This window comes from Ursus maritimus, unplaced genomic scaffold (genome assembly GCF_017311325.1).
Source record: "Ursus maritimus isolate PB19 unplaced genomic scaffold, ASM1731132v1 scaffold_4, whole genome shotgun sequence".
NCBI lineage: Eukaryota > Metazoa > Chordata > Mammalia > Carnivora > Ursidae > Ursus > Ursus maritimus.
In genome coordinates, this window is record NW_024426552.1 from 75,977,252 (window position 1) to 75,998,583 (window position 21,332).

At 47.7% G+C, this 21,332-nt stretch overlaps 1 protein-coding gene across 15 annotated transcripts in view; it reads right to left on the reverse strand.

Annotated features, from left to right (window-relative positions):
• LOC103676028 (LIM domain containing preferred translocation partner in lipoma) overlaps window positions 1-21,332 on the reverse strand; it is a 644,793-nt gene that overhangs the window by 621,716 nt on the left and 1,745 nt on the right. Inside the window, exon 1 of one of the 15 annotated variants that reach the window (XM_040621458.1) lies at window positions 21,182-21,325. The exons of 13 other annotated variants lie outside the window; for them this stretch is intronic. The gene's annotated coding sequence lies outside the window, so the exon portion shown is untranslated. Of the gene's footprint in view, window positions 1-6,661; window positions 7,194-21,181; window positions 21,326-21,332 lie in introns of those variants that run through there. One more of the 15 variants, XM_040621461.1, reaches the window with a different exon arrangement.

The following is a 21,332-nucleotide window of genomic DNA, read 5'->3' on the forward strand; positions in this document are numbered from 1 at the left end:
ATGTTAAGAAAATCGTAAGGAAAACACATTTACAGTCCTGTACTGTATTTATCAAAAAAAAATCCTCAAAAAAGTGGACCCGCAATTCAAACCTGTGTTATCAAGAGTCAGCTGTACTTTGGTCCTTAATCCAGCCAGAATAGATAACATCAGCATCATCCCCATATTACAGGTGAGAATACCGAGGTTTGTGGCAGATCTTATCTTTATCTTCCCCAGGACCACCCCAGCTTGTAGCCAGGCCTCTCCCAGACTGAACCAATCATGAAAGATACAGAATCATATGCAGTACCTTTCTAATCTAATCTCTTTTCTATGCTCACAAAACCCAGCAACCAAGGTGTCAAGGTCAATCCTGAGTCTTATCACTAAGCTGGTCCATACCCTGCATGTGCCTCAAGGCCCCAGTCCAAAGCAAATGCCATCACCCTGGCCAGGTTCCCCAGTCACGCTCCAACACCAGTGCCCACCTCACCTCATCACCCCTCCCTCCCAGTCCTGGAGGCTCTCCACTGACCCTGACACGGGACTGACATCTCTCCTGGACTGTGGACAAGCCCCTCTGGCCTCGAGTCAACCTTCACTGGACGACCCCCAGGCCCGCTGCTCCTTTCAACACAGAGCCTCAGGCCACCCAGCGCCTTCTACCAGCCCCCTCCTCAGTCATATTCATTCCCCATCCACCCAAAACCTGTACCTTATAAACAGATTTCCACCTCTTCCCAATTTCCATCCTTCCTCTTGCTCCTTATGCTGCCCTATGACATAAACTAAGTCTACTTGCTTCAAATCACAGCTCAGAGAGGTCCAGTGACTTGCCCGAGACTACACAGCTAGTAAGTGACAAGGCCGAGACTCGAAAGCCAGTCCTCCAAACCTGAAGCCATGGAATTGTTCCACTAAATCCCAGCTCCCCTCTACAAGACTCAGGAAGCCCCTACCACGAGAGCTTGGGCCCACGGTTACCCTCTTTAGTAATAACGACTGCAACGGTTATTCCTTCACAGAGTGGACACAGGGCCAGGTACGTGCTGGGCACTTTCCCTGCAGCCCCAGGAGGTGGTACTGTCCTCGTGTTCAGATTAGAAAATGAATACGTAATCTAGTCAAGGTTTGAGTAGCTGACACCCCTGCCTTCCGACCCCCACTGGGCTACACCACTTCTAGTTCCCATGCAATTCCTCGTGCATAGCAGTGGTTAAGATGTGGTTTAACTGAGTAAGACGACGGAGCTGGAGAGAGCTAAAAAATAACTCCGTGACCAGATCAGGCAACGTCAGTGAAACCGAGCTGTCACTCTGCAGGAGAACTAAAAATAGCACAGTTCCCGGACTGTCTCTGGTGACAGGATGGAACATTCTGCAAGTCAGGATTCCTGGTTTTGACTCTAGCTTTACTCCTATAAGTGGGGTGACTCTGGGCAAGTCTTTTCCACTCATCTCCAGGTCTCACTTCCCCATCTCTAAAAAACAAACCAGTGGTTTGTACCGGGCCAGTGGATCCCATCAGCCTCGGCACAGCCCAGGAGGCTGTCTGAATTGGTGGACGTGGGGGCACGGAGCACACCCTGCAGGGTGACTCTGGTCTCCTTTAGCTTTGAAGCGCTACACTACATGGTCTCTCTGATCCTTCCAGCACTGCTGCTCAGAGAACCTTTAGCTTCCCCAGTTCGGCGCCATCAAACTCCTCCGGATTCTGCCACTCCGATTTTCACCTGGCACGAACGTAAGTCAGCTGGCTCTCTCATCTGGCCATGACTGATGCTTCCTCCTGTGATTAATACAGAAGGCCCCCAGAAACAGACAGTTTACTCCACTGCACTTCTTTTTCCCATTTACCACCTCAGCGGTATGCATTCTGTCACTATATTAAAAAAATAAAAGTAAAAACATTAGCAAGGAAGCCCAACCAGGAGCACTATGGCATCCTGGCACCATCTTTCAAAACACTGGAAAGGGCATTTATCCCTAAGGCAAGTCAGTAAGAAACTGCCACATACTCGGAGAGACAGGGCCTTTCTAAACCCAGTGAGCTCTCTTTAGTACAAAGCCGGCTAAAGGAGTGAGAGAGCACTTGCTTTGAACGCCGATGACATGAGCAGATGAAACAAACCATTTCTTCCTTAGTCCTTACATGTCAAAAGAAAGAGAAAAATTACAGACAAACCTTACGGGTATAAAAACACATCCCAAAGAATACCGCTTCCTCTATGCAGACTATCAACAAATGGACCATTCATAGCTACAACCCTGAAATAGTGCCTGAAAGTCTGCTGTGGGATGGATGGATGGATGGATGGATGGATGGATGGATGGACGGGTGGATGGATGTGAGGGGGGAGGTGGGAGGATGGATGGATGCATGGATGGATGGATGAGGGATGGGTGTATGGGTGGGTAGGTTGGTGGGTATGTTCATGGATGGGGAGTTGGGGGGGTGGGGGAGTTGGATGGAAGGATGGATGGATGGAAGGGCACCTTCTCAGGGCTGGTCCTAGGGGGGTGTAGAGATGAGCAAGTGAAAATCCTGTTCTAAAGGAACTAAGTTTGAGCATCCCATGGGCAATGTCAAACCTGTCGATCTATCCGTGTACCCATCCACCCATTCAACAAGTGTTTGCCATATGTCTGCCAGATTCCAGACAGGAATGAATGTTGGGAGGAAGTGATTATTTCCTGCTTAGGGGCAAAAGGTGGAAAGCAAGGCCTGCTTCATGGAGGAGGTGCTGGACATTAAAGATAAGTTCAAACAGGCGATGATGGCAGGGAACAGTAATCTAGACTGAGGAAATGCTGTGACAAAGGCAAGAGTGAACGAAAGCAATGGAGATTAGGTTCCAAGTCAGTTGGTTCTGTTCAACAAGACCCTAAATGTGTAGTCATGGAGACAAAGATCTGCGGTTGCCAGGTGCTGGGGTCGGAGGCAGGAAAGAACAGGCGATGACAGAGGATTTTTAGGGCAGCAAAATACTCTGTATGACACAGTGGTGGATACATGTCATCACACATTCGTCCAAACCCACAGAATGTACCACACCAAGAGTGAACCTTAGCATAAAGTACGGACTTGGGGTGATAATGAGGTGTCTGCGTAGGTTCCTGACTGCACACACATGTACCACTCTGGTGGGGGATGTGGATAATGGGGGAGACTATGCGTGTGCATGAGGAAGGAGGGATATGAGAAATCTCTGTACCTCCCTCTCAATTTTGCTGTGAACCCAAAACCATTCTTAAAAAATAAAGTCCTTAAAATTAAAAAAAAAAAAATGGCTTAGGGATCTACAGAGGACTTACATGCCCAGGATTCTCGCACTGCCTCCACTGCCCCAGCTTCTTCCTCCAGCCTCCCTGCTGAACATGGCCTCCCTCCATCTCTGCTGGCACTGAGCACCACGCCGTGCACCTGCTCTCCTCATCCGGCTTCCCAGCTCCCGTGCCGTCTCGGCTGCCTCCGCCATGTCTTCCTCCTGGGTATCGGTGCCTGCTGCAGCCTTAACTCTACTTACTATGCCATGTCTTTACACTACTGTTTTCTGTAATTTATAAAACACATACTGCCCACGAGTTTGTATTTTTAATTCCTGTAAGAAGTTTTGGGATCCAATTTGTGTGAAAGTCAGACTGCAACATAATGTAGTATTGTATGATAAAAGCCTCCAAGAATAAAAACAGACAGTATATCCTGCTTATCAGAAACTCAAACACTGGTTCCATTTCTGAGCATCACAGATTTCCTTATGAATGACTCTTCCTTGTTTTGCCGTGATGTGTCCCAGTCTTCTCGAAATACGTTCTAAGGATAAAGTTTCCTAATTTTCAAGGGTTCTTTTTTCAAACATGTACTGAGAACCCACTGTGTTTCAGGCTACCCCGTAAGTTAGCACGTCGGCTCACTTAACTTTCACAAGGTAAAACTGGGGTACTTTGTAAGCATTAAGTACCGCGAGGTATCACTGACCACGGAACCCACTTTACAGATAAGGAGCCCCTGACTGTGGCCCACTCATCCATTCAAACGACAGGGACAGGATCGGGGCATTGCCAGGATCCTTTCTTGACCTTCTCCAGGTTCCCAGCTTTGCCCAGCATTGTCACTCTCCATTTTTGGGCCTCAGTCTCCTCCCCCAAACACAAGGAGGCTGTACTAGGGGGATATGTAAGCCCTGCTTTGTCAGAGCTCCTTCCAATCAAAGAAGCAGAAGAGGGCAACAAAAGTGGGTCCCACTCAGTCCCACATCATCCACAGCTGCTCCAATGTCTTTGTTCAACGTTAGAGGTTCTAAGAGGCTGGTCTATAAAGAATGCTTCCCTCACTGTTCAAAAAGATGTCAGCTTTAAAGCCACTCTACGCAAGGGAGATGCGACAGCCAAAGGCAATGAGCTACTCTGGATTGCATCCTGGAGAGAGGATGTTAATGGTAAAACTGGTGAATTCCAAAGTCTGGAGTTGAGTTAATAGCAATGTACCATGTCAGTTTCTTAGTTTTAACAAATGGCCCATAGTGATGCAAGACACCAAAAATAAGAGACACTGGATGAGGTGTGGATGGAAATTCTCCGTACAGTCTTTACAACTTTTCTGTAAACTTAAAACTATTCCAAAATTAACAGTTTATTTCACAAGATGACCCAGGGGGCCACCTGGCTGGCTCAGTCAGAAGAGTGTGCTACTCTTGAGCTCAAGGTCATAAGTTCAAGCCCCATGCTAGGTGTAGAGATTACTTAAAAATAAAATCTTAAAAAAAAAAAAATGACCCCAAAAAAATCCACTCATCTCTAATACCTTCTCCAAATCATAATTTTCTGCCTGTAAGGATAACACATAAAAACACTGGCTAATATTTAATGGGTACTTAGCATGTGTCAGGCTCTAAGGGTTTGATGTGTATTAACTCATTTAATCCTCACAACAAGGAGATAGATAACTTTGTTATTCCCATTTTATGGATGAGGCAACAGAGGCCTACACAGATGAAGTGACAAGTCGGGGTATTAATGGTAGAGCCAAGGATACAGTCTAGCTCCAGCGTCCATGCTCTCAAACACTATGCAGATCAAAGCTTTCCAAATGCTTCTGGATTTTTCAAGCAGGCGTACATAACTGGGGAAATCCAAAGGACGAATCACAAAGACTGAAAGGTGAGTTTCGTGTTTATCCAAAGAGGAACTCTCAAGGTAAATTCCTACCTTTTGAAAATCTTTCCAGGAGTGGAACCAAACCTCACAGCCATTATCAATGGCCTCTCTACATGCTCCACATGTGAATGACTTCTCTGGGCTTCTGCTGTGTCCTGTGCTCTCAGCCACATCATTCTAGATGATCTGTACCACCAGCCCACTGGTCTGCCACTTACTGGGCTGCCTGAGGACATTTTTTCGTGGAAGTGTCTGTCCAGGTGGATGGTGAAATGAAACATGCAACCCGCCTTTTCTTCTTTTTTAAATATTTTATTTACTTATTTGAGAGAAAGAGAGAGAGTGCACACAAGAGGGGGGAGGGGCAGCGGAAGAGGGAGAAGCCGACTCCCCACTGAGCAGGAAGTCCAACAGGGGCTCAATACCAAGACCCAGAGATCATGACCTAAGCCAAAGGCAGATGCTTAAGTGACTGAGCCACCCAGGCACCGTTCAAGCTGCCTTTTCAAGGTGGGCAAAACAGGCTTCAGCTTTCCAGGTAACTAGCTTTCCCAGATTCCCAGGAATCCATGCTGAAAACCCAGGAGTACATTAACCCATTCTCTCTAAAACAAATAAAGAAAATCTTTTAAAAGACGAAGAAGAAGAAAAGAAATACAACCCAGATCTCCCCACTCCTTGCCTGTGCTCCTTTCCACACAGAAATGGGTAACAGGTGCATATTTAAAGAACACAGCCTGAGGTCAGATCTCCATGACATCGTGGACCAGATTCATTGATTGTCCTCCACTTTATCTAGCATGTCCCATCTGCCGGTTGCTACTGCACATGAGAAAACCAGTAGCATCATTTTAAATGAAACAGATGACTTTTCAGGAGAATTAAGAAGGCAGCTCGCCTTAGATGAAAACAATGAAACAAAAGGGTAAGAAGGAAAAATCAAGACAGGAAGGGAAGCTGGAGGGGAAGGGAAGGAAGAGAAAGGGCGTGTGATGGGGGACATGGACGTGAGACCTGCTGGAATGAAATTCCATGAAGGAGCCCTGACCCGCTCCTAGGAGAGACTGGGATTCACAGACAGAGGCTCTGCCCCAGACAAGGTGTCAGAACGCCTTGGTAAGTGATGGCTTCTGCAGATGGGCACTCAGTTGGAACAAGGCCTGAAGCAGAGTTCTGCGCCCAAACATCTGTAGCCTCTTACCTCTCCAGGTTTAGGCCATAACGAATATTGCTCTAAGCTGTGTCCATGGGTTAAGGGCACCGCAACCAAACCAGTCACGTCCAAATTTCACAGTTGTCCTGTTCCCGGTAACTCTTGATAATCCCCCAGCCCCCTCTACTTACACAACTGTCCCTCCTTCACAAGCCCAGCCCTCCTGCTCTGATTTCACACCCTCAGCCCTAGCCACACGTCTCTACGTCTGAAACCAACCACTGTGTCCACATGCCTTTCCTACGCCGTAGAACTTCCAACCCTGTGTCAGTGATTAGGGTGCATGCCTGAGTACCCCTCCTAGGCTCACCTGCTATAGACAGGCTCCGCGGCTCACAGCAGCTTTTCCCGAAGCACACTGGAACACTAAGCCTGAGAAATGTCCTAGGGGAATGGGAAAAAAAAAAAAAAAAAAAAAAGGAGGAGGAGGAGGGTGGTGATAGAGGAACTGTCCGATCAAATCACTTCAAAAGAAACAAGCGTCACAGTGTGCATTACGTTACTAAAGGCTCAGAGAGTCCCATCGTAAAGATACCCATTCAGTTTTGTTTCACTTGGACTTTACCAAACTTACTTGGCTACAGGACCTTTTTCTCATAGAACAGTCCTAAGACTTTGGGAAACAGTACGTCACAGAACCACATTATTCTAAGGGACCTCGGCATCTTGTCCAATATTTATTCTACTGCACCTCTCCTACCAGACTGTGCGTCTTCTTGCAAAGCAAGGACCAAATCATCATGGTATCCCTGACACACAGCAAAGAGCTTTACAAAGTGCAGGTCAATAGGGGCACCTGGGTGGCACGGTGGTTAAGCGTCTGCCTTCGGCTCAGGGCGTGATCCCGGCGTTCTGGGATCGAGCCCCACGTCAGGCTCCTCCGCTATGAGCCTGCTTCTTCCTCTCCCACTCGCCCTGCTTGTGTTCCCTCTCTCGCTGGCTGTCTCTATCTCTGTCAAATAAATAAATAAAATCTTTAAAAAAAAAAAAAAAAAAAAAAAAACAAAGTGCAGGTCAATAAATATGTGCCAAATGAATGCACTAAACCCAATCATCTCATCTTTAAGATGAGAAAATAAAGCCAAATATGTCAACATAACTTCCTCTAGATCTAAGTGTCTCCAAGAATGTCTTGCACGAAGAAGGTGCTCAGTAATTCCTGAAGAATGGAGTAGAACAGAATGGATGGAACAGAAGTTCCTCAGCTCTGCCCTAAGCCAGAAGTCCTCATAACACGATGGACTCCTACTTCTTTCCCTCCTCCTTTGCCCAAGTTGGTGTCAGCCAGAGGAAAATGAAGCTGGCAAGTCAGAAGAGGAAAGCCATGGGAAAACCCAAGGCCCTTTGGGTTGGGAGGTGGGGAAATGGTGTTTGCAGACTGATGGGGATAAACAAGACCTGTCTGTATCTAATTTAGACTTAATAAGATAGTTTGCTGAATGTTAATTAAATACTCAGTGGTTGTTACCAACTGTGGTGATTAACTTAATTTTGAATTAAATAAGCAATAAATGCTTAACTGAAGTTCTATTAAATTTTACCCAGCAAGTAAGGAATATGAGGCTCTTAATTGACTTTAAACAAGATAGTTATGGCAAGTTAGTTGAATTTTTATTACCTGAAGATAACTGCCTTATTAAATCTAAATTGACTTTTTTATTTGATAGAGAAATATGTCATCTGTTATTTCCATTTACCAAAATCACATCCAAAAATGTTCACGCTTGTTCCAAACTGCCTAGATTGGGGTTATTTTGTTTTCTAGTCCTACTTTAAAGATTTGTTTATTTATTTGAGAGAGAGAACGAGTAAGAGAGCCAGGGGTGGCAGACGGAGGAAGAATCCCAAAGGGACTCCATGCTGAGCATGGAGTCTGACATAGGGCTCGATCTCAGGACTCAGAGAGCATGACCTGAGCCGAAATCAAGAGCTGGATGCTTAACCGACTGTGCCACCCAGGTGCCTTTAATAATAAGCTTATTCATTTAAGAATGAATGTAAATGTAAGAGGCAGAGAAGTCTAGGAAGGAGTTTACATATATAAGATTGAAGTGACCCTATTTTCTAAACCAAAAATCAGGTCTCTGCTTTCTCAACGTAGACACAGTTTGGGGATGGTGTGTAGGTGTCACAATTCTGAAATTTCCAGAATGTTTCCATGGCTTAAAAGGTTACTAATATAAAATATATGAAATCACAGTAAAAATAAACGGTTGGCTTCACTACTGAGCACGCTGTATGGTGCTAGGTAATTAACCTCACTCTTCCAGAGGTCTCAGCTACCACACATGTGAAATGAGGAGGCTGGAGTGCAGATCATGGACTTTATTCACTATGTTTTTCTTTGTAGTATGTGTAGTCCCTGGAATAGTGTCTAGCGTGGAGTAGGTGCTCAATAAACGCTGACCGAATGAATGAATAAAGAGTAGGCAAGACAAAACACTGCACACTTTCAGCCCCTGCACACCAAGCTTGTCCAGCCCACTTAAATACTGCTAGTTGACAATTCACACAAGGGAAAACATACTCTAAAGTACTACGTCGGAACGTTTTTCAGTAATTAAAGGAATGCAAATTAAAACAATAATGAAATACCATTTCTTGCATAATAACTTAGCAAAGACAAATGCAAGTTACAAAATTACATCCTGGCGAAGATACAGAGAAACAAGGAGAGTCCCACACTGCTAAAGACTCCGCCAGAGGCTGCATGGCAACTGGGATGAAAAGTATTAGAGATATTTAGCATTTGGTGCCAATAATTCTCCTTCGAAAGAACCTAAAACTTGTTTTGCCAGCCGATAAACATTTGTTAAAGGTGTACCCGCTATGGGGTCACGCGCTACAGGGAAAAGATCTTGGTTGTCTTTTCATCAGGTGGGTTGGCAGAGAGAAAGTGGACAGAGATGACACTTTGTAGCAGACACCGCATGGCAGGTGTTGCTGCTTTACTACCCTGACCACGGAATTCCTTCCACAACCACATTACGTGGATGGCACTATTAACCCCTTTCACAGAGGAGGCTAAGGAACCAATACAAGCTTATAACGACTAACAAGTGGCAGAGCCAGGATGGGAACCCAAACCTGTCTCTCCAACCATCCATGCATTTTCTACTCCATCCTGGAGGAGATAAGAAATATACTCACAAAGACACATAATGCAAGGGACAAAATGGCAACCACTCTCAGAGATAAGTGGAGGTGACAAAGAAATAGCTGTCTTTAGGAAACAATTTAGAAGGAAGTGAGAGCTATTTGTCCACCGCTGTTTACACTGCATATCGAATTGCATTTAATGTTTTTAAAACTGAAAACTATCCTACTGTTCACATAGGTAATGTTTAAAAGCAGGATGTATTAATTTCAACAAATCTTTCATTATGTAAAAGATAAATATAAAGCCCAGGCCAAAAAAAAAAAAAAAGTAACGCTTTTTAATAATAATATTAAGGAGAAATATCATACACATACAAAAAAGTGGACACGCACTTTGTGGGGGTTGAGGTTAGGGTTATGGTCTCCTAAGTGGTAAGAGACAGGTTTTCAGGTGAAAGAGTTTTGGTAGGAGGTATTTTGGTTTTGTTCTTTTTTTAAGGAGTTGAGTAAATGTATTCTAAATGAGTTCTTTTTGTCTTTTGATAACAGACTGATTAATGTTTACATGAGTTCAATTTGGTTTTTTCATTACTAAACATATTCTTAAAACTCAAGTTCTCATTTATTACTTTGTTTATATAATTCAATCGTTCATATGTTCACTCAACAAACACTTATTAAATTCCTGCCACACATCAGGATCCACATGGATATGAATATAAACAGAAGCTAGAGCTGGTCTCAGGGATCTCTGCACAGGCTGGGAACAGGAGGAATCTGAAACTGTGCTAACAGAAAACTCAAGCTGAAGTCCTGGTTCAACATCCAACTAGCCTGGGCCCCTGGACAGTCATTTAATCTTTCTCTCCTCACGTTCCTGATCAGTAAAATTTGGACAGGAAATAACTCCTCACAGCACTGTTGTGAGGATTTCCCTGTAAGTCATAGGAAAACACATGGTTAACTGTAAAGCACTATAAAAATGGCGACTGGTAGAAAGTCGTAACCATATTCCATTTTGATCAGGACCGTGCTGGCCAGTCTCGGTCCAAAAGATCTCTCTGGTGACTCTCAACCTCCTGGTACCAAAATGGTCATTCTCTCAATATTTTTTTTTTTAAAGATTGTATTTATTTATTTGACAGAGAGAGAGAGACAGCCAGCGAGAGAGGGAACACAAGCAGGGGGAGTGGGAGAGGAAGAAGCAGGCTCATAGCGCAGGAGCCTGATGTGGGGCTCGATCCCAGAACACCGGGATCACGCCCTGAGTCGAAGGCAGACGCTTAACGACTGCGCCACCCAGGCGCCCCCATTCTCTCAATATTCTGCATGAACTATATGGCCCACCATTCTTAGGGCCTCATCATCTGTTTTCAACTTTCTCTGTCGTTGATCCAATTCAGCTAAGAGGATCCTGAGAAGCCAAATGAACAGACCCCGCCCCACCAGGTAAGATGGTTACAAGCATCTATTCCCAGGAAGGAAGAAAGGAAGGGAGGGAGAGAGGGAGGAGGACGGGAAGGGAGGGAGGGATAAGAAAAAAGAGGTCAGGGTTGGCAGACCTCAAAAACATTCTACATCAAATCCTCAATCAATACCTGAGTTTTCACTAACATCCCAATCAGCCACTGCCTGAACATCTCCAGTGATTAGAGATTCAATAACTCTAGAAAGAACCAATTCCATTCAGAATTAAGAGATTTCATGGAATTCTTAAAAGATAAAAAGGGATAGAGATCTTCCCCCTGACAAACAGCTACCTCAACAGCCATGCACTCTGTCACCCTTTCACAGACACTGAGCGAGGATGGGATCACCTGGAGGTGATGCTGGAACCAGGGCTGTGGACTTAGCATGTTTCACCCACTCAGGGTCCGGGTTTCCTCTTGTTTAAACGAGATTGGGTGACCTCTATTTAACCTGTAAAACATCCACCACGTCCATGGCCTTGACCCTAACTCAGCTTCCCTTTGGCTCTTGCCTGGGCTATTACAGTACATGTTGCCATCCCCAGTCCCCACCGCCCCACCCAGCACACCATAACCAAAGATCTTCCTAAAACACAGAGCCCCTGACTTGATTCTCCTTTCATAGTACAGCCTCAACTCCTTAGTGATCAAGACCTTTCTCAGTCTCAGCCCCACCCCACTTTTTCACCCTCATGACCCTGGGTTCCATACAATGCAGTCCATCTCCAGTGACTCCAATTTTCCAAGGCACTGTGCACTTTCTCACCTGTGTCTCTGCCACGTGACTGCCCTTACTTAACTACCCTCTGCTCTTGTTGCCCACCAAATTCCCACTCATCCTTCGAAGCCCAATTAAGTGACAGTCTCTTCATCTGTGAAGTTTCCCCCAGGTCCCTAGTGTTAGTCACCATCCAATCAGAGCCACCAGATACTTCTTGCATGTATTTTCCATCCCCAAAACCCAGACCAGAATTTCACTCATTCATTCACAGGTACATCTGCCACGTGGTGTGGAATGAATGAGTACGGGTACATCAGATCAACGGACAAATGTATCTTTAGGGTCCTGCCCCACCGTCATTACTGGAACCCTAGGATTCCCCAAGTGAAGCTGCGAGGCTGTGCCCAAGAAGAGAGGTTTCCAGGACGGAAATGACCAGACATCTGGAAAGCTGACCTACCTCTCACCTCACTCGAAGAAAAGGTGCTGCTGACCCTCCAGGTCCCTTCCGTGTGCCTTTCCCACGAGTCAGGGCACCCACACCCCGCCCTGTTGGTGGCAACTCCCTGCTGCACTTCATGCAAAGGATTCGTTTTCATACCAAACAAGACAAGAGCTCCAGGTGCCAACAAAGTTTTGTTTTTCTTCCTGGGAACTGAACAAGAACCATCTTCAATGGAATCATTAGGAAGAATAAGGGCAGGTTACTCTGGTGACTTCTTGGCACAGAATTCAGTACCGCACTGGGCTTCCACAGTGATCCCTGAGATCATTATCAAGATGGGCCAATGAATGGAAAATAAATGATCCAAAAACCCAGCTCGAGGAGACACACAGACAGAGAACCAATTTTATTTCTTTAGATTTAGTAGCCAGAATAATTTTAGCCGCCCCACTGCATCCTGGACTGAGCCCTCCTGTCCTTCAACGTCTAACCTAAGACCCAGCCCTTCCAACGAACTCCCATGCCCGTTCCAGTGCACTTGCACACCCCATCTGTCCCCTACTACACAGGCATGAACATGTTTTCATCAACCCTGACCAACCCTACATGCCTACAGTCTTGACAACCTCTTCTGACATCCTCAAACTTTACCTCACAAAAGTAGTTCACTGAACCAACGTTTCTTGAGCGCATAGCATCTCCTCTAACAAAAACAGTGGGTGTTTGTGGAGTCCTCATGACAGGCCTAGCCTTATGCTCACTTCTTGCACAACCTCCCTCGAAAATCCCCTACAAGTGGGCGACCATACCATTTATCCTCCAAATCAGAACACCTTTGGGAGTGAAAGGGGTCACTAAATCAGTCCTACACTGGGACACGGACGTAAACCAGGGCTGTGCTGGGCAGACCAGAGAGTGGGGTCCCTCTACCTGTTAGCCAAATATGGTGGCTACAGCCACCTTTACAGACAAGAATACTGAGGCTCACATTAAGGACAGGAATCCCTTAATATCCACCAAGTGGTCTTCTAAAGATGCCAAAAAAACTCATACTACATATGCCCACAGCCATCTTCTAAGGGGCTAAGGGGGTCGGGCCCTCTACCTCCCCAAGCACTTGGACGTGGCAGCTGATTTGCTGCTTAATGGCCTGAGTGACGAAGGAATGCTAAAATGGCTATGGCAGGAAAGTGCCCATACTGGGGGTGGACCAAAGCCAAAACACACTTCTTGAAGGTCAGCGAAATCACCCCACCCCATCCTGGTCCTCTCGCTGACTGGCGCCATGAAAGGTTCTCACACAAGCTTCGGAGGGAGGACGAGCACCACCCCTCTACACCAGCTTTCCATTTTAACCACAGGGGGCTTTGAAGGGAGGCCATGACACAAGCAATTACTGCAACAGAAGCCAACCCTGGAGGGCTGAGGAGCACAGACACCACAGGAACAAATCCCCTGAGAGAGTGGGGCGGCTGCAAGACAAGAAGGGCCATTGCACAGCCTGGAAGCTCTGTGGCAGTCGGCAGCACTCTGCCCTCTTCACAGGGCATGCTGTTCTCCACAGTGATGCCCTCATCGATAAGAAGTCTGAAAATGAGGAAGTCAGTACAGCAAATCACGCCTGCGACTACCCAGGGAGCACTCTCCAGTGAGCGGTACAGCTACGATTCAAACTTGGAGCAGCTGTCTGGGTCTACACCCCACCATCTCCACCGGCAGGGCAAGGGGTCATCACCGTGTGCCAGACCCCTGCTCCGCCCCAGGAACTGCCACGCTGCCCGCTGCGATACAGTTTATGAAGCACTGTTAGGGAAATTCCTCTGGTTCTCACAAACGCACTATGATAGAAGATCTCTATTTGAAGGTAACTGAAGCTCAGGGATGTTCCAGAAGTTGCTTAAGACCACAGCGCTCGTGGGTGGCTCAAACAGAGATTTTGCTTTTCATACACCAGAAACGTTTGGTGATGGTACTGCCAAAATGACAGCATGGTGAAGGCCAGACTCTCAGGGTTTGGGGTCTCCAGCCTGATTCTCAGTTGCCTTCCAAAATCACAGACACAGCAAATACGAATTAGTACACAGTGAAATAATACTGTTTCTTGCCTGTGTATGGGGCCTGCTAAGAATCTGTCAATGTCAATTTCTCATGCTTACCTGCAAAAGTTAAGGAGCAGGACGAGAGCTTTGGAGATGGGAGTCTGAGTCTCATTCTGACAGTTAAAGCAGAACACCCCACGGGAGGGTTCTTCACCCCTGAGCTCTTGCCCACACTCTGCAGATATGACTAATCCTGTTAACCCATCTCTTGGATTGCAATTGGGAGCTCGGTAAAAAAAAAAAAAAAAAAAAAAAAAAGATTGTAAAATGCATCCACCACATAAAAAGTGCTATGAAGGCAATGCAACACTAATAGGTTCTGTGAGATGGGTTGTGATGGGTAGGTTTAACAGGGAAGGAAAAAACAAGAGGATCTACCCTGTAATGGACCTAAAAGTGGCAGCCTCAAAACCCTTACACAAGCAAAAATAAGTAAAATGGAAAGGGGACGGATAGGGGTGGGGCTGGGGGCTGTCACACACAAGGAACCTTGAAGTTATGCAGTCAGAACCTTGGTTCTTGCAAAAAAACGAAAAAAAAAAAAACGTGAAGGGCATAAATGGCAGTAAAAGAAACCAGTCTCCCACCACGCACACACTCAAACTGAACCACCTTGATCACTTTGTTTCAAAGTGCAAAGTACAAGGTTCAAGCCCAGTAACAGCACAAGTTACATTCCCTCCCAAATTCTCCAAAGCAAAGCCCTGGGGGGGTTGGAGGTAGGGCAGGGAAGAAATGTGTCAGGCCAGGCTCAGCAGAAACAGAATCAAAAACACCTTTGAAATAAAATAAAATTAAAAAAAAAAAAAAAAGCCTTTGAAAGAGATCTGGCCTGGGAGGACGGGCTTTGGCCCAACTCCAGCTCAGCGGACAAGGATGTGACAGAGAAGTGTGCCCCTTTCCCAGGGCCTCGGTTTCCTCACCTGTGCAAAGAGGGATCCGGTGGCTCGAGCCAAGGCCCAGCCCACCTTCCTAAGGCAGGAACTGGCTGCCAGCTCAAAGCTTCACCCACTGCCCTGTACACTTTGGTCACATAAAAGTCTTGTCCAGCCAAGGCTGATAAGCCGGCAAACATTTATAAGGACAAGAGTAGGAACTAAGCTGCCTGACATGATTCTAACAGCAAACAGCTCCTGGAATCTGTTTTTCCCTCTCTTCTCTGCCAGGCTGGTAGAGGCCCACCATCACCCACCCTGGGACTGAGCAGCAGCCTCCCCACGGGGCTCCCGGCCTCTGCGCTTGCCCTGCCAGCACTCTGCTCTCTGCAACCCAGACCCACCACAACCCTCCTTTGCTCAAAAAGTAACAAAAGCCCTCCTGTCCCCCACAATCACCATCATCCTTACTCCTCCTGCCAGCCCTTTCCCCCCTAACCCTCCCAAGCCAGCCCCATCTTTCACCATGAGCTCCACACACACACTTCTATTCACCAAACACTTTAAGGCCTCAGGACGATACATAGATATCAAGGCCCCTCTATCTGGAAAACTCTTCCATCCCTGATCCCCGTCTACCATATGAACTCCTACTCACTCTTCAAAACCCAACCCAATGTCTTCTTCTCAATGAGCATTCTCCTGTTCTTCCCGGTGGTGGGGCACTCCTTGCTTAGTGCTCCCATCAGCCCTGTGTGCATCGCTTTAGTAGGGCCTTACCACGCCCTATTTTAGTCTCTCTCCTATACTGGAACAAAGAGCTGTAGAGACCGAGCCTCGGTTGTCTTTGTCAGCCAGTATCCAGCATTTCTGTCCGGCACCCGTTAATCTCGCAGTACCCCCGAGCTGCACTGAACACAAGAGACTGACATGTATGTGAACACACATGTATGTGGGGGACAAGGGGGCAAGGAGCCTGCAAACGGCTTCACAGCGCAAGGTGGGTTTCGGCCTTGAATTTAAAGGGTCATAGGTGTACAACAGGCAGAGACTCTGGCCAGCCTGGAACTCCAGGCAGAGAGAACAGCACAGGAAAAGCCACAGACTGAGAAAACAGAAGAGACGCCCCTCTGCACTGCCAGGCCCTGGTCGTCACCCTGACAGGGAGACTGCCCAATGCCAATGCCACCTGGGCAGGCTACAGTCTAGCTGGTCCTCCACCCAGTCCTGGGACTCCACGGGCCCAAGCTTCGATGAGCCAAGGTCCCTCTCCCATATCACTGCTATCGTGGGGTTGCGGTGAATCATATCAATCCCTTTCTTCATCAAACCAATGCTTCTACCAAATTCTTCATCAAACCAATGCATTTCTACCAAAATGCTTCAAACCAAAGCACCTACCAGGTGACAGGCACTCTTCTGGGCCTGGGGACATGGCCAGTAACAAAGCAGGCATTTTTGCAATCCTCAGGAAGCTTATGTTAAAGTGGAAGAGGGACAGAGACTAGCAAACATATGAAGTCAAGTGGTGACTGGTGTCTATACTGTGTCAGTAAATGCTGTTCATTCACTGAACAAATCGTCCTGAACATCTTCAGAGCACCAGAGACTAGAGGGATTCCAAGATGAGATAGGCAAGGTCCTGTTTACTTGGTGGAGTGCCATTCCTAGCGTCTGTCTCCTCACCTGAAAATGCCTTTATCTCTGAGTTGGTGAAATGCAAACAATCCCCCTGAGGCAGGCAGGCCACAGGCAGAACTTGAGCAGATCCCTCAGGGTCCTGAGCCAGGAAGCCACCTGGCAGGAAGGAGTCAGTGTGACCTGAGGAAGGGCAGGCAGGATCCAACAGGAGCTGTGCAGCTCAAGTCCAGAGGACATCCAGCATTGTGGAAGGAGTCACAGGGCAAGGGCAAGGACAGGGACCAAGACCCTCCCTCACTTTGCTACTTGAGTGATCTGATTGCCCCAACTGCCTCTCTATAGGGATACATCAAAGCCTTATCACTACAGAGGGCCTAGGAGGGAATGATGTGGGGGTAGGTTCAGATGGTTTGCTGGAGAGGCTCTGTTCTGTGTGGCTAGGTTTGGGGAGAAAAGACACCCAGTGGGTAGAAAGAATGGTAGTATCTTAGAGAGAAGGGGCTGGGCAGCCGCATGCGGAAGTGAGAAGCCTGTTCGCACACTTAAACCTTCAACTGCGATCCCACCGGGCCCAGTGCATGTGAACTGAGTTAAATTCCAAGGGAGACCACTGAAAAACACCACTGATTTGCACTTTCCCTTCCGTGGACACAGAGAGCGGTGATGAAGCTACAGATCAGGCAAAGGCTGGAAACTTAGCCATGTCACTACTAGTTATGTGACGTTACTTAACCCAAAACTCATTTTCTCATCTGCAAAATAAGACCGAAAATCATAAAGCCTCCTTTAATCAATCAGTATGAGAATTACATAAGCACCTGGGAAGCACTCAGAAAATTGTCAAAATTATTATATTATTATTACTGTTATTAAGAAAGAATGATAAAAAGATAAACGTTTTCCAGCTTCAATTCTGTGGTTTACCTGCTGCCAGGCATGAATCCCATTAAGCCTCCTGCCACCCGCCCACCCTATTCACAGACAGTGAGGAGAGATGAAGTCCTCATCAGCACGTCAGTGTTCTGTCTCACTTCTGTGACCTGCAAAGGAATACACCAGCCAATCGCCCCGTGCATCCAGGAAGTGTGGACCAGACTCCCATAATACACTTCCGTTCCCTTCTCCCTTGCCTCACCTCTACCTCATACACACCTCCCCGCCCACAGATTTCCACCCAGATAGCAGCTTCCCACCTGCAACACAGCTTTACCTCCTCCTTCCTCACCTGGGTTTCTTCCAGCAAGGCGCAGCCTTCCAACGCCATATTCCTGAGAAAGTCCCCACCAACACTGACACACACACCCACCCACCAATGCACACACTGCACTACGACTCCTAATTACTGACCAGGGTCAAAGTCTCAGGTTCACTCAAACAGTTAATAAATGTGTTACTGTGCTTCCTGCATTACCATCCAAATACCTAATCCCAGCTATGCTTCCAGAACCCCTGCCCCGGCGCCTTCTCAAGTCAATCTCTAGAGAAGCATGTAATGACCCTTTAGCCTACAAGATAAATTTAAATCTACTTAGCAAATTAAATTTAAATCTGTTTCCCACAGCCCCCTTCACACTGCTCATTCCAAACACAGCCTCATGCATAAACCTTCCTTATGACTGCATATGCCTAACGCATCCACATCCGTATCTTACCTGTCCTTCTTCCACATGGGCAGGTCCTACTCAGCCCTAAAGACTGTCTTCAGACACCACTCCCTCTGTGGTTGTTTCCCTGAAGTCAACCCTCCTCAGTGCAGAGCAGCCAAAACATACCCTTATAACAACACACACACACACCTGGGCTCCTCAAGGAGGACAGAGGCTGTGTTCCCTTATCTTTGTCCTCCCAGGGCCAGCCAGTTGAAAGAACTTGTGCACCTCACGCACTGCTCTTCTCCTTTCTGTGTAAAAATTAGCTGTGTGTTCCATCCCCTGCTTTTACCAGGTCACCAGGCATCTCTGTCTTGACCAAAAACCCATCATTATCCCAGCATCTTAAGCCATAGTTCTGGAATCAAATCCAACCAGATGCGTCCCTGTTCCCAATTAACCGGTGCCAGGTTCACAGTGAAGTCAAGTCACATATTAACACCAAGATCAAAGTTCTGGGCTGTAATTTTGAGCACATCTCTAATTAGCCATGTGACCTTGGGCAAAGGTTCACATGCTGATGACAATGTCACCAGGCCCAATTCTCGGGGGATTGTTTGATATCCAAATGGAATATCTGATGGGAAACTGTTTAATCAAGTGCAGAGCCTCGCACATTCATAAAGGGTATAATGAACAAATTTTATCAAATCTAACCATCAACTGTTAAGATGTACCATTATCAACTTAGAATGAAAAACTGCTCAGCTATGACACATCTGTGATTATAAGAGAACCCAATTTCAGTCATATTAAAATGTGAAGTGTGTTTTAGAATTGATGAAATAAAATTTATTTGTCTCAGTAAAATACAGAAACCTGCTACAAATTTTTCAGATCTGCCAATGGCCCATAATAGGTACTTGGTAATATATGCCAAGTAAATGAATGAACACCCACTGAGAATACTCTCAGGCCAAATTATTGCCTCTCTCGCTGGAACTGGGCAGCAGGAGGCCTCCAATGCCAGTTCCTCCCCCTCTCAATCATGTCCCAGCCTGATAAAAACCCTCCAAAGAGGACTTCAAGTCATATCCAAACTCCCTTCATAATGAAGACTCCTCTCCACCAACCACTGCTTGGCACTGTCTACCTTCCCAGAACAGTGACTTCTCCACCAGAACATGTCACCACAAAAAGTCCTACTCAGTCCTAGCCATAGTAACCAGCGCAGAAACTCAGCTTCTCCTCCTTCCAACCATCCCCAAAGCCAACTCTAGGCCCACCCACTGCTTACAAGGAGCAGGAGCCTGGGCATATGCCTGACCCAAAGGGCCCAGGCCTGTACCCTCAACCATTCAGACAGCTAACCCCAACTACTCATCATCTCCCATCTAGAGTCTACATTCTAAACTATAAAAACCTGGGTGTTATGGTACACACTCTTCCTCTTAACTGACCCATGGGGCTGGCAGGCTGGTTGTGGAGTGGACAGAACCCTATTTCAAGTTCTGGGCCCCCCACCATCCACCATTACTCACCGTAGGCTTCAGAACTAGCACCCACCTCCTCTGGGCCTTTATGTTTGTTTTCCTACCTGTATGAGTGAGGGAGGGTAAGGAATTGGGGGTGGGGGCAGTTAGCTGCTTTCCCCCTTTTACTTAGAGACTTCCCTAAAATGCACACGTGCCGGGAAAGGTAAGCCATTAAGTCACTAACACCTTAGTGAGAATGAGTTTCATTAGGAGGCAAACAATTTAGAAAAGGGTATTGGAAACAAAGTTAAGTGAGTCTGGTACTACGAAAGTAGTTCAGGGATGACCCCACATTTTTGCATTTTGTGTTGAGGACGGGAAGGCAGTGGATCCCTGGGAGGGGAAAGGAAGCCAGAGAGCCCTTTCAGTTCCCGGAGCACTCCCAAGTCCCAAAGGCGTCGCTCTGTCCAGTACTTAGACACAATTCCACCCTTTATCTCATCTCATGCACCCCCTCCATCCAACACTATGACCCTAATACAGTCACATTTACAGTTACATCTCCACTCCCCACATTTTCTTTAGTTTTCTCTGGTCTGCATTCCCCACCCCCACCCCCGCGCAAATGGCCTTCCTGTCGCTGGCTGGCTTCAGGAAACCCCCTATCCTTCAAAGCCTTGATCAAGCGCGGCCCCTCCAAAGGGGGAAAATCAAACTCCTTTCCTTAAGCGCCTGAAAACTTTATCCATGCCTTCCCCCCGCCCCCGCACTCCGCACTTTATCTCGGGTCAGCTTGGGCACCTCGGTTGACTGCGCGCTCCCTGAGGGCAGGGACTGAGGCCCACCAGCCTCTCGGATACCCCGCACACCCAGCACAGCGCGTGGCACACAGTGGGTGCTGGAGAAATGCTTGCAGAAAAAGAACCAGGAGTTGGGAACCATCTATGTCAGCTATGGCTCGGCCTCTAGAGAGTGACTCCGGGGAGGCCCTCCTTCTCTCTGGGCCTCAACTGAGCCGACTGTAAAATGGGGGACTCCAATTACCGGGTTCCTAGGCCCTTTCCACTGTGACAACTGAGATTCCGCGAAAGCTCCTAGCGGCGGGGGGCCCCGCCCCCTGGACGCCCTGAAAAGCCCGGGCAGGGGGCGCTCAGGGAAGGGCGCCAACCCCGCCCAGCCCCAGGTCAGCGCTTCCCGAAAACTCGGGGTCCCCCTCCCCCATGCGTGCACCCCGTGATTGAGCCGCGGCCGGCACTTCCGCACCACGGGCCCTGGGGCCCGGGCTGGGCGCGCGCTCCGCGCCCTGCGCCCCGCGCTCCTGCCTCCGCGGAGGCGCTCGCGCCCGGGGAGGGCCGGGGGTTCCCGAGGCGCCCGCGAGCAGAGGGTGGGGGGAAGGAAGGAGGATTTGCAACAATACCTCGGGGAGGAGGCAGCCGGGGCAGCGGCGGCGGCGGCGGCGGCGGCGGCTGGAGGCGGAGGCAGAGGCGAAGGAGGAGGTGCCCGGGCACTCCCCCTCCCATTGTCCCCGGCCCCGGACAGGCCCGGCCCCGCGCCCCGCACCGCGCCCC